The 17,292-nt window shown below is 41.6% G+C and overlaps 1 protein-coding gene across 2 annotated transcripts in view; it reads right to left on the bottom strand.

Annotated features, from left to right (window-relative positions):
- Positions 1-17,292, bottom strand: part of LOC111261712 (CD109 antigen) — a 76,896-nt gene that overhangs the window by 56,700 nt on the left and 2,904 nt on the right. The window lies entirely within an intron of this gene.

The following is a 17,292-nucleotide window of genomic DNA, read 5'->3' on the forward strand; positions in this document are numbered from 1 at the left end:
TCCTTAGACTAGAACACCTAATGAGTGTTTGGTGTAAAAGCATGTAGTCACACACAATCCTTGATGTCTAATCTAAGTATGCAAACATCATAAAATCCGTTATCCAGTGCACTGCTTCAGACCATTTCGGTTAACCTTCTGACGCGTAGTAAAATGCCCCATGCTCGTCTCGCTTCAACAGTTATTTGCTTATTAGGAAACGGTGCCCACCCATGTTTCGCTGACTAATCACCATCAGACTGCCTCGTACAGATGTAAAATGCCGACACGAAACTTACTAAACAATTTTTATCAGCTCTATTCCAACCGTTTGGTGTGTTCTTATATCAAATTCCTGCCGAAAAATTCGCTGCCAAAAACATTTCGGGCATCGATGGTTATTTCACAGCATCTATGGTGCCTAGCTCGATACTGATGCGGTAATGAGATAACGGAAAAACTTCAATTATAGATGATGATTATTAATCAAAACGGACGATTTCTTCTTTGAAGCTATCGTAGGTTTTGCTATCGCTGGCCGCTGTGTTATCATCATGCTAGTCACAATCGAACGTATCGATAAAGTCCAATGATGAAATGTCTAGAAAAAAGGCTAAAGCTTCCCTATTTATTGCCCGTCATTTACCGGCTCAATTCGATTCTATAAGGCTGTTTATCGCCACTGGTGGTTTCCATGAAAGGTTCGTATAACAAAAATAAACGTAATAACAACAATAACCGTTGTTGTCATGGGCATTGGCCCGCTCCGGCGTTCATCACAGCATTTCCACCGTGGGCCAGGCAGCCAGTGCATGGAGGTGTCGGGAAGACGCAAAAGTACGCCAACTCTGACGATAAAATTAGTTTACCCCCAATTATAATAGAGATCATGGGGTGGCTTATTAATTAGTACACGATCTTGAAATCGTGCTGAACGATTTTCCAAGCCTGTGGAGCATGAATTAGATTGACTACCTATAGGAACTACAATTGCAGTTAACGAACGCAAAACGTAATTTATTTTTTAAGGTCGGGGATGGCAAGCTGGGACAACACATACATATATATATATATATATATATATATATAACCTTATATAGGTTATATATATATATAACCTTACTAACAGTAATAACACAGTGATAATAACGGAATCGTATTGGTGGTGATATTATTACGTTTCGACTTTGTTGGTCCTTGTGCCGGTGTATTAGTAGGATGGTAAGCGACAACAGGTAAAATATACAGGTTTACGAACAAACACATTTCCCATATATTTATGTGCTTATTCTCTTATACGATTATTGTCGTCCTTAATTTATTCGGAGGCACAGTAGGCCCAGAAATAAAGTATGGCTTGAACTGCAACGTTGTGATGCGATGTACTGGAAACAAGTAATTTTGCCTACGCTGGCTTAGCGATTATGCGGTACGACAGAAAACGTGTTGTTATCCTGTAGGCAAGCTCTGCCCTCAATATACCCCCCTTCTACGAAGCGTCACCCGTTGCGCTTTCGTTATGACGCATCAATGTCACAAACGCAGCGTATTCCGCTGATTTCTTAGTTGCTGGCGTCGTCATTTGTTTTGCGTAGCCTAAATAGTCGCTGTTTGGCGGTTAATCATCACGCGTATTCGAAGGTCCGGCGAACAGACGAGAAAAGGCGAACGAGGAGAAAAAGGGAACTTCGAGAGAACTGTATGAGTATCTGGATAGATGACTTCTCACGCTCTAGAAGAAATGTCTAACGGATCAGTAGTTGCCCCCTGTTCAACCCAGAGGCAGTACGAGATCAGAAGCAATGACATATAAGGGATATCACTGCTAATGTAGCATTACTGTATCTTTTATCCTATTCTCATCTGAAAAAAAAACCTTAATTTCTTTTTAACTGTGTTCAACTGACTTGTGCAGTTCCTTTAAACCATTGACAATCTATTTCGACATTTGTCCTGAACATTGTGTCACATATTGCGTATGTATTATGGTTATCTCGGATTTTTCTCCAGAATCGTTCAGACCGAAACGAGGGCAATGTCGTTTACTTATCTATCTAGGTAACGGAATGACTACATTTGTAAATGCACATGCATGCACACGTACAGCGCCGAGCAGCACCTCGTACCACTTATCTACAAATAGTAAATAAAAGCTTTTGGGACAGAGGACAACTCATTAGCGGCTTCCAATTAATTCTATAGCGATATATAAAATGTAGTGTGTTACCATTGGCTTGCCGGTTAAGCCACTACATTTGTAAGATCCCCTAATACATCTTCAATCATGCGTATTTTATACAGAGAATGATTTTGCCATCGACTTTGATAACAGTTCCTGTCTAGCATCTAACACACAGTTATTAACAACGCATATCAGCGGTCTGTTGCGATGTGGCGGTAGAATATTTTTACCGGTATCCGAAGCAAACATGTTTGTGGTTGTCGCCTGCAAATGAAGGAGGTAACCCCATATTTAGAACCAAACAATACACAACCACCTCTATCAACGTCCCGGTGTACAATGTTATCCAATGGGTACTTTGCTATAAACAGGACTCTAGCTCTGTCAGGTGTGCTGACGTTAGTTTACCGCTTTTATCCGCGTTTGTCTACATAACTTTGCTGGTTTGGGTCTAATGGCGTTTCTTTCTTAGTGTGCCTCCTCAGCTCGTCCAGACCCCGAACAATGCTATCCCTCCTCTTGTTAGCTCGGATATTTTTCTGCTCCCTATTGCACAACAGGTGCGGAGAGCGTCACCGCGCTACCTAGTTGGTAAACGCCTCTGACCTTCTTTGGCCTGTGCTTCCCTAACCAAAACGCGTTATAGACACGCACAAAAATCGACACTCACACACGTAAACGAATCGACGGACATACAAATCTCTTATCTTGTTAGTCTCTTCTTTATCTAATCGTATGCCCGGTTAAAGCTACAGCAGTCACTTAATACAAACCAGCAAGCTTCCGTCGAGCGCTCCTCCTGCTTCGAAGCATCGTCACTGCACATTGATAGATAGCGGCACAAACAGGCAATCGCTTGCTTCATCCCATCCTGGCTCCCTTCGTTCGCCACGGGAGGTACAGATGAACGACAATGTTACAGCTGTTTTGTCCTATTGCTCCTTCATTTCTCGTGATCTTTCTATGCGTTTTTGTCTGCCTGTGTCTCCTCTCTTTCTCTGTCCTTTTGCTTTTATTCTTTCTGTTTCTGCTCTCGGACCGAGATGAATTGACGATACAACGCTACCGATTGTCGAGCAGCGGAAAGACACTAGTCTATACGCTACGCACTATTGGCGCTCGGCAGGTGCCGATGCTGCGACGTCGGTGACACTCATTTACTACAATTGTATCAAAGCGCGATGGCAGCTGTCCACTTAGCTTAGCTCGTTCGCCTGTATGATATCGTTCATTATTTCCGTCTTAAGGCTCCGCAACCGAGGCGAGAAGGGCCATGTCGGATCCGACGCGCTGACGCGTCGAGCAACATGCTTGCTGTTGGAAGCAGCTTAAAAGTACAGTGACGACAGTTGCAACACTAGTAATATCTGCCGAAGGTTCGTTAGAATTCGACTGACTGAATCATTGGATTTGATGAGAGACGACAGCCAACTTTTTTTCTACTTCTTCGATTTGGATACATCTGTGTGCAGAGCTATAGTACCGGTGGCCGAGCTAGAGCTTGGCGTTTCGACCTGCACGAACGCTGCATTCAAGGCAGGGATTAGAGAGTTTTTAAGTCAGAGACTATCTCATAGTTTTCGCCGTTGCTTGACGCCGCAAGGAGCGGCACGAGTGTGATACTTTTTGTCTTCACGGTCGTATCTTCGCCTTCATGATCGTCACCAGTCTTGCTATTAGTGCTGTTGGTGCAAGCTAGTTTCAAACCTTAGCATACGGCTCAAACTCTGAGTATTTATGGCTTGTCAGCGTTTACAACGCTGCTCTGACATCGACAGATCCAATGTGTGGGCTTCGAACCCAATTGTAGTTAAACATCTTTCTGTGTAGACCCAATTCAAGAGATTAGCCTGCAACGAGAGCCCGGCTGATGGGATAGATCCTAGCTAATCCGAGTTGTTGCTGACAATGTTAAAGCTGGCTAATCCGATGCCTACCGCTAATCTCGATACGCTACCAGATGCGCCTGTATAGCGCGCGGCACATATGCTAGTAACCGAGCTAAAGGTACGAAATCATAAATAGTAACTGGTAGAACAGCTCAGACGGATCCTAAAACCTGTACCATATCGACCAAAACAGAAGTATAAGATTAAAGCGAAAATAGTAGATTTTCGGGGAACAAGAGACTGGACTACGTTAACATTACCGGGGTTTGCATAACCAATGTATATTGTCTTTGAACTACGTGTACGCTGTGGATACGAAGCTCTAACCTAACTTACTAGAAGTGCCTTTTAAAAATAAGATCTCATATTCATTTTGGCTATCTTGCCATACTTACGAATTGGAAATTGCCCGTTGTAAAGGCTATTCAATAGTAAGCAACAATAGCTGTCTATACATTCGTCTGTCTCTGGTGCATCCACCCACGTTGGCTATTTAGCAAAAATACACTTTAATAACAGCCCAGTAAATATATCTCCAAAACAGTAGCATAAATCAAATTATTTTATAAAATAAAAATACATGCCAAATTACTATCGCTCGCCAGCTATCGTTCGGCTGCGATAATCGGACGGAACTAAACAGAAAACGACCATTAACTGTAACTTCATCATCGAAACAATCTATTCTGTAGGAATAGGAACCAGATTCTGACAGTGAATTCACATGGTGTTGAGTAGAGTATTGATACACTAGTAAGTGTTTAGATCAACGCATGTTGATGTTATGGTTGACTTCAGATCGAAGTCTCGTGACCGAGACTCCGTCCACGTTCTAGATTTGCGGGGCGCGAGGCCCGCGGTGGCAGTGTCACAGCTACTCTTTCAGAGCAGCTCGTAAAATGTCTGTCTTGGCCTTTAGCCTATTACTGTGAAAGGTTACTTCCTATCGTGTGGATCGGTGGCGACACATTTTCATGGAAAAGATTCCACTATACGATACACCGCTTCTCATCCAACTTTTTCCCATAGCCATTTGCTCGTATCACTTGCCATAGCTAAGTTTTTTTTCCATAGTGGTAAAAACGGCTACATTCGTCTCGTTATTACTTATAAATAATATTCATATATAAGAAAGCAACCGTCAATAAAGGACGTCAATTGCTATTTATTTGCCAAATATATGATGCTAAAGAACAATCGTTGCTGGTGCTTTTACAATCATAATATAAAACTCTGCCTCCCTCGCTAAACTGAGCTCTGAAGGCGTTGTCGCTTCAGATCTCATGCTTACTTTCCGCCGTTTCTGATTCAACGCAATTAGATGTAAAATTAGATATATCTCAATACTTCATAGATCCAATTCCATTTTTCCAAAATCATTTCTACGCTGATTCCGTATTGATAGATTATTAGACCAGTTCAGGTAGCGACTGTCTGTAAATGAACCCCAGCAGCCGAGCAATTGTGGGTAAGTAAATCCGGGCAAAAATACTAACCCTTCAAATAGCAGTCAGATAAAAAGGGTCCATATAAAACAGTGAAAATGATTGCCAAATATAGCCAGTTACGGGTAGAAATTAAAACTGCTAATAAGAGCTGTCACATAGGATTATACTGGATTGATTAGAACATTGACATAGAAGGGGTGTTTGATGCAGTGAATACGCATCGAGGAGCTCACAATTCATTGATTGATAAATCATATGCAGAGGACGAGGCAACAATCTCAGTATACACCAAGATTATTTAACCTTAAGCTAAAAATAACAAACCGTTACGTCTACCCTGTACGACCATTTTGTATTTCGAATAATATTAGCATAGACGGCAAATCAACTTGATACCTGGTCAACGAACATCTCTCGCATAGCTCTTCTATGTACTTCTTTTACTTTCTACTATTGATTCGTGTTTCTTCAGCCAAAAGCAGTATGTACACTTAGATAGAAAATTATCTTTGAATATAAACATTATTACTATTCCTTGTTGCATTGTAGATGAGCAATACTAAATTAACTTTGTCTAACGTAATAACAAGAACTAGCCAATAGATAAATTTCCCTGATTGCGGTCACCCGTCAAGCCCAAACGCGCTTGTTTCAGCAGCTGGTCCGACTCCCACATCCTGTGGATCGGGTTTTGACTCGAACCCGGCACCCCTACAATACCCGCTCGAGCCAAGGGCTCATTAGCGATTCTGCTATACGCAACGTCGCGGATTAATGAACACGACGAGGCCATCCGGCTCGGGTGGCGGGCTACGAAAATCAGTTATTTTGAAATAAGATAAAAAAAAGGATACGTTAGGTAGGTACTCCAAAATCGAATTCCTTTTCTTCTTACTTCAAGCTCCCAATGTTATTGTGATCAACATATGCTATTATGGTTAACACAATGTTTCATCTGCGACATAATATGGATTCGTTTCCTGCATAAGACCGAATAGGAATGGTCAGAACGACTGGTTCTAATAGAAAGCTGAATTTTGCGACTTCAGCTTCAACTTAAATCTAAGAACAAAACGAAGCTAATCGAAGAACGCCGTAACGAAATACATAGAAGAACGAGCACGACTCACGAGATACATTAGAGGAGACACCTTATGATGCTAGAAACCAAGTGATTCCGTGCCATCGCTATTATTACAGGACCTTTGGCCATGTTGTAACGAGACGATCTCTTCTATAATAACTTCATCAAGTTATTATACTGTTCATTCTTCCATTCATCCGTACATCTACCCATCCATCTCTCTGTACTAGCAATTATTATCGACTCCAGACGTATCCAGAGGTTTTCGTCTGCGTTCGTATCTTCAGCAGCGAGTTACTAATGTTACCATATATGCTCTTCATATCTGCCATGATTGTTTTTGCGGTGAGCGAGCGCTACCGCTAGCTCCACAGTCGCTTCACGTGGACAGGCAAAAATGGACAGGGGCAACTTAAATCGAATACACCCATTGTGTCAAAAAGAAAATTACGTAAGATGACAAAATGTGTCCTGACGGTTTTAGAGACGAACAGGAGCTGAGACTGATCACAGTAGGCTTTTATAAGCAGCAGGCCTGATTCTTTGTTCGACTGAATCTGAAATCTGTTTCCTTTGTTGCAGTTAGCGCCAGCTGAGCTTATCGCATTCACTAAGGATCAGGAATCTACAATATTTTCGTACAAACCAAAAAAAAAAGACAGAAAAATTTATTCACTAAATTTATATATCAGTAAGTTTATTCACTCTGCTATAAACATTTACTTCTCTGCAGAAACTTAGTGCTAGCAGTTCGTAGGAATTGCCTTCGTTCTCTTATGACATTAATTCGTTCATTAAGAAATCGATACTTGTCACCACAATCCGTATTCACAAGGCCGACGCCGAACGATTTTTAGGCCATAACTTGATATCATCGTTAACGGCACATTTAATACAAGACGGGCATGATTTATCGACGCAGAGCGACGCCCTATATCGAGTTCGAAGTTATCGCTCTAAATAATCTTTACCAACCATAAACCGCAAAGCTGTTCTGTTAAAGCACCTTTTCGTCCTAATACATTACACTTTTTACATGACTCGAGAATGTGATGTGCGCATGTCAGTAATACCCGGTTACATAGACCCCGCTTGATGGTGCATCCACATAATGCGAAGTTTGTCATCGTTGATCGAAGTCGGCAATCAAGCTGATGGGTTCGGCTGACAAGCCAGCGCAAAGACCGTGGCAGCCCTAATAACGGCCAGCCGGAGAGTTCAGCAGTGCACGAACGATGAGGCGGATTGAGGCGAAACAAGGCAGAAGACCGAATTCAGATAGATATCAGTTTCACCATCATTTCAGCGACGTCACAATTGAGGTGCCTTTCGATATTGTTGTTTGTGTCGTTGTTAGTACTGAAGCCACCGCTTAGCCACACGCGATTCATCGCCTAGCTCAGCGTCGCTTAGCAATCAACTGTTGCTGAACGAGACAGACAGCCTCCCGGCGAGCGGAGCGCCGTTCTTTCTTTAAAGTAAATGTTTTTTTTTGTTTTCGTTGTTCGCTGTTGTAACGTTTCGGAGTTGGTAGTCGAACTTCAGAACGAACGGTCCCCCTGAATTGCACGTCTGACGCTCGTCTGATTCAATCGACTTCGACTGGACCGCTGCGTGTAGCCGACGAAAATCACTGCCAAAGACACGTTTGCCAAAAGGACTCACTCGCTCCGTTTGGCTGATTGCCAGAGTTGGCAAGTCATCATTCCGCCCGGGCGTTCCCATAAAAAGCGAAGCTGCTGTCGTCCTCGGTACCGCACGATACACTCGTTCTAACTGAAGAATAGAGATACGTCGATGGAAAGGTAAAATGAAAACAACGAATCCTCAGCTCGGAACCCCAAGTCAACGCCAAATTATAGCGCGAGAAAATAAACATATGGTACACTCTTAATTGTACCAGCCATGAAAAAACAAAGGTTATTTTATTTCTATTACTATTCGTATTATTTTTCTCCTGAGCCCTATTGTGTTTCCCACTTCTTTACGATGCGCACCGCTCGTACATTGCTACATGCATACCATATAGGTGAAATATGTTGTACTTTGTCTACATGAAATTTAATAGAACTTACTCAATCTACGTGAGCACATGAGCTATGTCAAATGCTTTCATTGGAAAAAATAACGGAATTATATATATATTGGAATATTGGAATAATAATAATAAAATAAAAAAACGAAGCTGTCCTCAAGTGTACCAGTCTCACACAGCAAGTGTACCTGCGGGTGTACAGATATCTCCGATTTTTCGGTAAACTGATGGTACTATATGTGCAGATATATCTAAACGATAATTTGGAATGATAATAATTTCAAATTTGGCGCACTTTTTTAAAATGCAAATCACTATAGTTGCGTAATCAAACAACACCGAAGCTGACGCCGGATTTCGACGCAGTGCTCACAAAGGAACAAAGTAGGAGACAGGCACGCAGTTTCATAAGGAACGTATCTTCTAGAAGTAAATGGTTCGTTCAAGAGAGAAAAACAGCGGCAAACATGATGTTCTCATTTCAATCAAATATCGCTATTACTACAGCTATACAGAGCGTTACGTTGTCCCGTATAATTAATTCCTTTGACTACACAACAATTCCATGCTATCGAGTCTCTCCCGGAGAGCGATGTTAGTAATGGGCGCTTAGAGCGCATTGAATGTGGGTCACTGAATGAACGATTAATAAGGGAAATGTTCCTGCTAGTTACTACTGTTTTATTACCGAACGGTGTCCCTTTTCTATCGTTGTACGCTCACAAACAGCGAAAGCACAGGAAGCTCCATGCTTTATATTACCAGGCGTGCATTAATCGGATACGACAGGGTTGTACCCGCTGCAGATGCATAAGGCTTCCACGGGTCACGAACAACGAAGCTGATTTTAACAACGTATCGGTGCCATAGTATCATACTGTATTCCATATAATACATATAACACAACATGAAGAACACTGACAAAAACCATATAGTTTCCGCTAAAGAAACATCATTGGAGATGGATATATATAGCTTCTTTTTCCTGAATGAACTCTTAAGGCGTGGCATCGCGAAACTTTTCGTTCAAAAGAAAGGTAACGCTTTTAGCTATGGCTTCTGCAGAAGTAGATACGTGTGTGCCTCCAACCCCAGATGGCTACGCGGGTCGGCCAAAATCCAAAATGTTACTATTTCCGAAAAAAGTGTAGCTCCTTCGTAACCTCAAAGTAGCTTCTTCGTGTGGATTAAGTGACAATCATAGCCAAGAGGATTACTTTTTCATTTTGAGCGTACACCATCCGAATGGTTTCCCACAGATGATTCGTACGCCTTAATACGCAGCCCACGTGCCCATGTTGTCCACAGTAACAATATTTAGCTCCTCTGGTAGTATTATCTTCGATTGCTCAACAAATCTAACGCCTAATTATAGTTGTCCTGGACAAAAATTAACAAATACAATAATGCAAAATGGTAAGATAGAAAATCTCAGGTGGAACTTGTTTGTCTGGCGAGTATCTTTGGGAGCAAATCTAACCAGACAAAGTAAATACAGTCACTTAGTCACTAAACTGATCGAAATCCCGACGATGACGCGCTCCCTAAAAATACTTACTATACATGTCGCAAAATGTAGAAGTACTATTCTTCTTAGTATCAGTACTTTCCTGTGTCATCGTGCCAGAGCGACCTTCGATCCCGTGACGTAACCCTACGTAATGATACAGGGTGTGTGTGTCCCGTATGCATGCAGTAAATTTTCGCAAAAAGAAAAAGGCAAACATCTTTTTAGGAACTTACCGGATTCGAATGTTTCCAGGGATGACCAGTCACTTTTCTAATCTAATAATCTAGTATTTTCTATTTCTTGTTATTCAATTAAATAATCCTATCGCTAAGAGGCTTCTTCATGCCATATCCCAAAAAAAGGATTCCGTCGGGTCCTGACCACTTTGTATTTCTTTGTTGCTAGCGGTCATTACAGAAATTCCTAAAATATCACAATGCACACTCGAGCGCTGCGAAGTTCATCACTATTTATTTGGCAGAAATACATGAATCTAGACCTAGTCTTATACGTAGTAGTAATGTAGGTTATCGTGATATTACGATGTGTCCTTGGATATAAAAAAGGATTTAGAAGTAAGCAAAGAATAGAGCCAATAAAAAGTTACCCAGTGACAACTGGACTTTCCACTACTTAAGCGTGCGTCTATGTGCCGACAGTTATTTGACATTTATAATAACTGTTTATGGAAGTTTCGCTGAAGTTTCGCAGCAAGAACCATGAGGCATAACGTTGGTACCAGGGGATCACTGTGTACACTCCCTAAAGGCTGTTTGGTGAGTTTTTCCTTATTAAACTGTATTGCTATAGTTTAATTGATGAAAATTCGAACTACGCGGAGTTGATGCGAGTTGCTCGTGCGTCACAATCATTGTTTCTTCATACTCCGCTGTTGCGTTCTTTCAATGTAACATTCTGTTCCATTCCGACTGACAATTGTCTCGCTGTTGGTGTTAGCGAAAACAAAAAACGCCGCCATCATTCTTGGGCGCCGCTCTTGTGACTCATGGACACATCTCTTAGAACTTGAAAGGGGCATTCAACGAAGCTTGAGGCTTTCATAAATACCCGACGATAAATGAGACGATCATACTGCCTATGTTTGTAATGCTGCGGAAAGATATTCTGTATCGTCTGTTTAGGTATGTAGACAGCGTTCTTTCTGCGCGCCCTGAACGCTTATTTTCTTCTTCGGAGTATCTAAGCCAGGCTAAACGAAATATAAGCAGACAGCCTTAGTTAACGCGATGCCATCGAGTCTTCGAAATGCTGCTTGTTACAAGATCCTCTTGTTATTTATTCGATTGGATATTTTATACTTGTTGCGTCATTGATACCGACGCGACGCTCTCTGGAAGCAGGCTATAATCTGCCCGTGCTTAACGCCTCGAATGAGTGTATAGTACCTTGTCGTAAGTATCTATACGGTTCTATTCAATACAGGACGCAAATAGACGATATTGCTTAATAAATGTATTGTAATCTTAGATCAACATACGCCCTTATTCGGTATTTAGCTAACTGGAAACTTACACGGCGCTATTCCAGAGAATCGAAATAAGACCTATCCAAGTAGAAAAAGACAATCCAACAATCCGATACGAGTTTCGAAGATATCCAAAGGCAATTTTTGCGGAACAGGTCGAATCTAAAGGTCAAAGGAAAAATAAGGATCTGTAATATTTAATTTTACTATAATAAACAATTTGAGTAATGCCGGTTCGATGTATTTCTGTTATGTGCGGTAGATATAGGTATTCATGTTATACATATGTACATATAAATTTGATTCGGATTAATTGATTGTTAATTCGTCTCCTACAAATTGGCCTGAGGAAGAAGACATTTAGGCCAGTTAGGCTGGTCGATTTAGAGGACGTTACCGATCTGACTGTTGTACCTATCGTTACTCAGGCGCATGCCCTATTCAGAAAAGAACGACAATTCTATTGAGCTTCGTTCTATTTCGCAAACGTCTATCGAATCTTGGTCGCGGTAGTGCACTACCCACAACTCAGTTCCTATGATTAGGCCCTCTGTGAACATGCCAACTAATTAATACGCGTAAACACATTAGGTTTACGCTACCGCATTATAAGGCCAGTAGACGTGCGATACGCATAATACCGTCACACATACACACTATGTTAGAGAGTTATGATAACTTAAAGGCACAACTCATTTGGACCGCTAGCAGGCTACATTCACTAGCGCCTACTGCTCCGCACTGGTTAAGCTTAGCAATGGCCAACCAACTTCAGAATCAGCATAAACAATGACAACAAGATAGCAGCCAGAACGACGAATGGAACCGAGCCGCAAACCACGGGAGTCGGTACCCGGCCGGCCAGAAACTCTGAGATGCAAAGTGATGAAAACACGGATCAGCTGCGTACGGGTCTGATGAGTTAGTCATGACAAATACGAAGGAAAGAATCTGAAAAGCGGCAGTCAAACGCTTTTGAAAGATGCAGCTCCCGAGGTGAATATGGCACAGGAGAATGACGCCTGCTCTAGCCACAATTAGAGAAGCCTAACAATATATTATCCCACACGTGGAGACAGGCCGAACGCAAAGCAAACCGATACAACTACATGTAGTGTTTACCACAGCGTACGACGCTAGTCGGCCTGACGCGTAAGATCGGCGCGATATAGTACGGCTTTTTGCATGACGTCGTTACTAACCGACTTTCTCATCAAGTACATTTCGACCCGAGAGATATCTGAAACGCGCCATCACGTGATCATTTTCTCCTTATCGGATCTCCCGACTAGCGCGTACCACGACGCGACGAGAAGGATTTCGTGTGCTGAATCATTGCTTTGTCAATTTGAATATCAATTAATCGCCTGCGTTCGAAGAGAACCACTAGCTCCCACGCGCGGACACAACTTTCCTTGGCCTGCTTTTTGCTTATAAACATATGCCCATCTTTATGTACAGTTTTTTTTCTGTCGAAAACTACATATAGTAGTTAGACAGAGAGTTGTTTTTTCAATATCGAGAATGAAACGAGTCGAAAAGTAGACAAGGCGACAACCAGCCTGTTAAAAAAACCGTGAAATGGTCGAAAAGGAACAGCCCAGGTCAATTCGAAATTGTGATTATCGCTTTGCTAGGTTTACAGACCCTCATAACGAGAATGTGACACGGAACGAAAGACGCACGAACGTTAGTACTGTCACGTTCGAATTTGCTTGACTTCGTTGATTTTTCCTTCATAATTTCGTCGCAGCTTGGAAACGTTTGTTCTGCCCAACAAAAAATTGGCAAGTTACCATTTACACGAATTTGACTTTATTTCAATTTGTATTGACGCGCCATGATACCTTTTCGTCTTAGCTTTCTCCCTCTCCTTCGATTGTATTTGCGTGTCATCAATAAAGGCGTAGTTACTTATTGATTTGTTTATAAATGAATCATCTCGATTACGAAACACGTGGACCGCACATATATTCCTTTCCTCACAGAGATCGGACGGGCATTGGCCTGAACGTGGGAGACTGGTTGCTTTCTCTCTACCGCTTTCGCTTAATGTTGTCCTGCTTATGCAAAACAACGACTTAAAGAATACGATTTCTCAGCTCATTTTTGTTCCTGGAGGCCGAATTACTGACTTTCAAAAGAACGATCCTAGTTGTATTCGTACACTTTGGCCACGCGGAACTCGAAATTGGTCGAATAAGAGTGGTAAATTTGAAAATTATAAGTGAGCATTTTCTATAGGTATAATAGTAAGCTGTCATGGAACGATCGATGAGCGACCAGCAACATACGAATGGATCAGGTGCTCCCTGTTCAGATCAGGTGGCCGAAACAAGCCACTCCTAGCGAGCTGGGAGTTCACCAAAAAAAGATTTATCATGATAAATATATTCTTCAATAGCCAACATTCTCTTAGCGGCATCAGACTAGATGTCCTGTTCGGAGACTTCATTTGACCACAGAGCATTTCTTGCGCGAATACTCTTAGTGCTGATGGCTTCAATTTGAAGGCAGTAGCATCAGTGGGATAACAACAACCACAGCCACAACAGCAGTAAAGGCAAGCGCAGTACTGAGGTAGCAACAGACAGCAGACCCTCGCAGAAGTGAATGCCGTTAAAGTTGTGCGTACGCGACCTGCATATGCTCAGTCGAGCCATCAGCGGAAGCTGTAGACCAGGATCAGTGAGCCTCTCTGGCCACTAGCGGTTACTTCTGAAACTTCTCTTCGTCATCAGCCGTTGACTACGCCGACGTCCGTCGCACATGGACGTTCGGAACGATATACTAACAACAGTTGCCTAGTTAGAGCGAAGAAACAAAAGAAAGCCAAAATAAATACGACCTGCTAACGCCAAATTTACATATGTGCATATGTTTTGCGCCTCGCGACCAGCAGCTGTGTGCAGTGTGCATGTAACTCGTTGTATAGTGTATATAAGCAACACTCTATACCTCTATATATATATATATATATATATATATATGCTGGTGCACAGCATTCTGTGAACACATGAAATACATTCAAGAGGGTACTTGAAATTTACAAGGCGAACGATGTAGTAAATTCATCTCAGTTTGACTGTTACTATCAGTGTTAATTCAATGTAAATAATGTTCACCGTGCTACGTATGTCTAAAATAACTTTTTCTTACCGTTGCAGTTCCTGCTTCTATAACTCTCGTATATATAACCGACCTACTCGTGCGCGTTTCTTATATAGCTGATCACTTATTAATATGGCTTCTTAATTATCGAATGAAGTTAGGCACTGTAGTACTGAATTCTAGTCGTGGATCTTATGAAAAAAACGTTTCCTGTCAATATTCGTAACCCCACAGGCGTTCTCCACTTAAGCTCGTGTTCTTTTTTTGTTGCTCACGTCCTTTTTTGGCCTGCACCTAAGAGTAGGCACGTCGTGCCAATTTTTCCAATTGAGCATGACGATTGAGCCCCATTGAAGATCTACTACGAAAAACGAGAAGCACAGTATCATCTTGTGACGAGTTTGTTTCGTTGTGTTAACGTTTTGATCAAAGAACGCGCGCTTAGCTTCGTTTGAGATGATAGGAAAATGGTCCAGGACTTTGACTATTTCTACTTCGGAAGAGATCTTCTCTTTAGCGTTCACGTTTCCGATGCTCGTTTCGTTGGCTGCCCCAAGCTAAAATTTTGTCCATGCCAACTGGCCGAGGAAAAGCCTTTTGAAAGAGTCTTTTATACAGATACACGTCAAATATAATTCTGATACCAATATCTGCCAGCGTGTCCATTCACAGATGCGTTTCGTATACTTGAACGAAATTGGAAACACACGTGTCTGCCTTCTTGTTCAGTTGTACGACGTGTTTCAAGTACATACGTTGCATATATTTAACTGGGCTCAGATCGCAATTGGGCATAATGCTACACTGCCTTTGAAGTCATTGGTTTCTATTAAAGTTCCATTATGGAGCACCGAACCACCTGTATCAACTATTCATTTCATTATCTACCAAATCAATCGTCAGTTAGATTATTACTCCCGATAGTGCCCGCTATCTGAATGATTGGGATGATTAGGTACGCCGTGCCTTAGTCCTTATCCATGCAGAATGCGGACAGATTTGTGATTTGTAGTGCGTCAAGCTTTCGAATAAAATGAAACAGAAGGCTGACATTGAATCAGTTGCGGAAATGATTAAGCTCCGTCAGCAAAGGCTTGAATTATAAGCAATAAAACGTTAGAGCACGATGGAATGAAATAGAAAGGAAGATTCATTGAAGATGAAGATGTGTTGTTGATAATCGATGATATTTGTTATTGCTAAGTTGTACATAATGGCAGTAAAAGATAAACACTGTTTGTAAAGCAGCGGGTTTGCGCTACAAATTCGATGCTTGTGAAGGATTTGCTTCATTCACCCGTATCAATTCGACGTAGTAAAAAATTGTGCTTAAATCCACAAAGCTGGCAATTTAGTTAGAGTCACCATTTCATCCACGTTTATGATACTAACTGAAAGTAACCGTTCGACCGCAGTATCTGCAATCGTGCCGCTTACGAAGGAACCCAATAAACACCAAACAATAAATAAATTGGATGTATAAGTGATTCAGAATGAAATCTGGCGCTGTAAATCAAACCGTTAACCGTGGCTCCCTCTTCTCATTTGACGTTGAAGAGTTTAACTGTGACAAATTTGCACAAGAAATGTATTATCGTTGAACTCATCTCCGTTATATATGGTGATTAGCGGGCTTTACAAAGCTCATCCTCAAATAATTTTAAACGTGCGCGCCAAAAGGTATAGAGGGCGGCTGCGACAGATAATCAATCCCCTGGTTACAAAAAGTAGAAGTAATAGGCTCAACGTTCGTTAACGATATATACTACGTGCCAAAACCGTCTCCATGATGGTGCACTAATAAGGTATTCGCTTATTAGATTTATAGTGTTAAACCCACGTGCCGACACACCTCAATTTGCGCTCCTAGAAGCCAACCGCAGGAAGTGATGCTTTTCGGCAGTGCCGGATGCAAAAGACAATTAAGAAATGGGCTATCTTTACATTGACTCTAAATCGCGTTCAGGGTTCCGGGTTCTCATCTTAGATGACCAAGCCATTTTTCGTAAACTAAATTTCCCAAGGTTTCGTATGCGTAATGGATAAATATAATACGTTTAAAATTATATATCTATTTCCGTTGACGCAACAGCCTACATGGTGCTGTTGATAGATACATCCTTGAAAACGTCCTCAGTTAATCACTAATTAGTGTTCAGATGAGGTTTCGCCAGTAGAAATTATAAGCTGGATCTGTAACCACGTGTCTATTACCCACGCGCTGAATATAGCAGGAGCAAAATTTTTCTCCATGGAAATTTTCTGCGAAATGGAAGATTCTTATAATGTTTTCAACAATTTACCCGGTGCCCAACTCTGCACCTGTTTACTGCCATGAAAATGTCATGAAGAAGAACGGACACTTATAAGTTTGGGCTTCACGATTTCTAGCGGAATCCATTCCCGCTCGCAAAGTCCCGTTCGACTACAATTTACTATATTTGCTAGTGAAAGATGACTACTTATTGGCCTGAAGGACTAGCGGTTTTCCAACAAGAAGCGTATGCAGTAACTGGATTAAACAACGCAAACCAATATGTCCATAGAACATTACTGTAGATATAGGGA

This window comes from Varroa jacobsoni, unplaced genomic scaffold (assembly GCF_002532875.2).
Source record: "Varroa jacobsoni isolate VJ856 unplaced genomic scaffold, vjacob_1.0 scaffold_589, whole genome shotgun sequence".
NCBI lineage: Eukaryota > Metazoa > Arthropoda > Arachnida > Mesostigmata > Varroidae > Varroa > Varroa jacobsoni.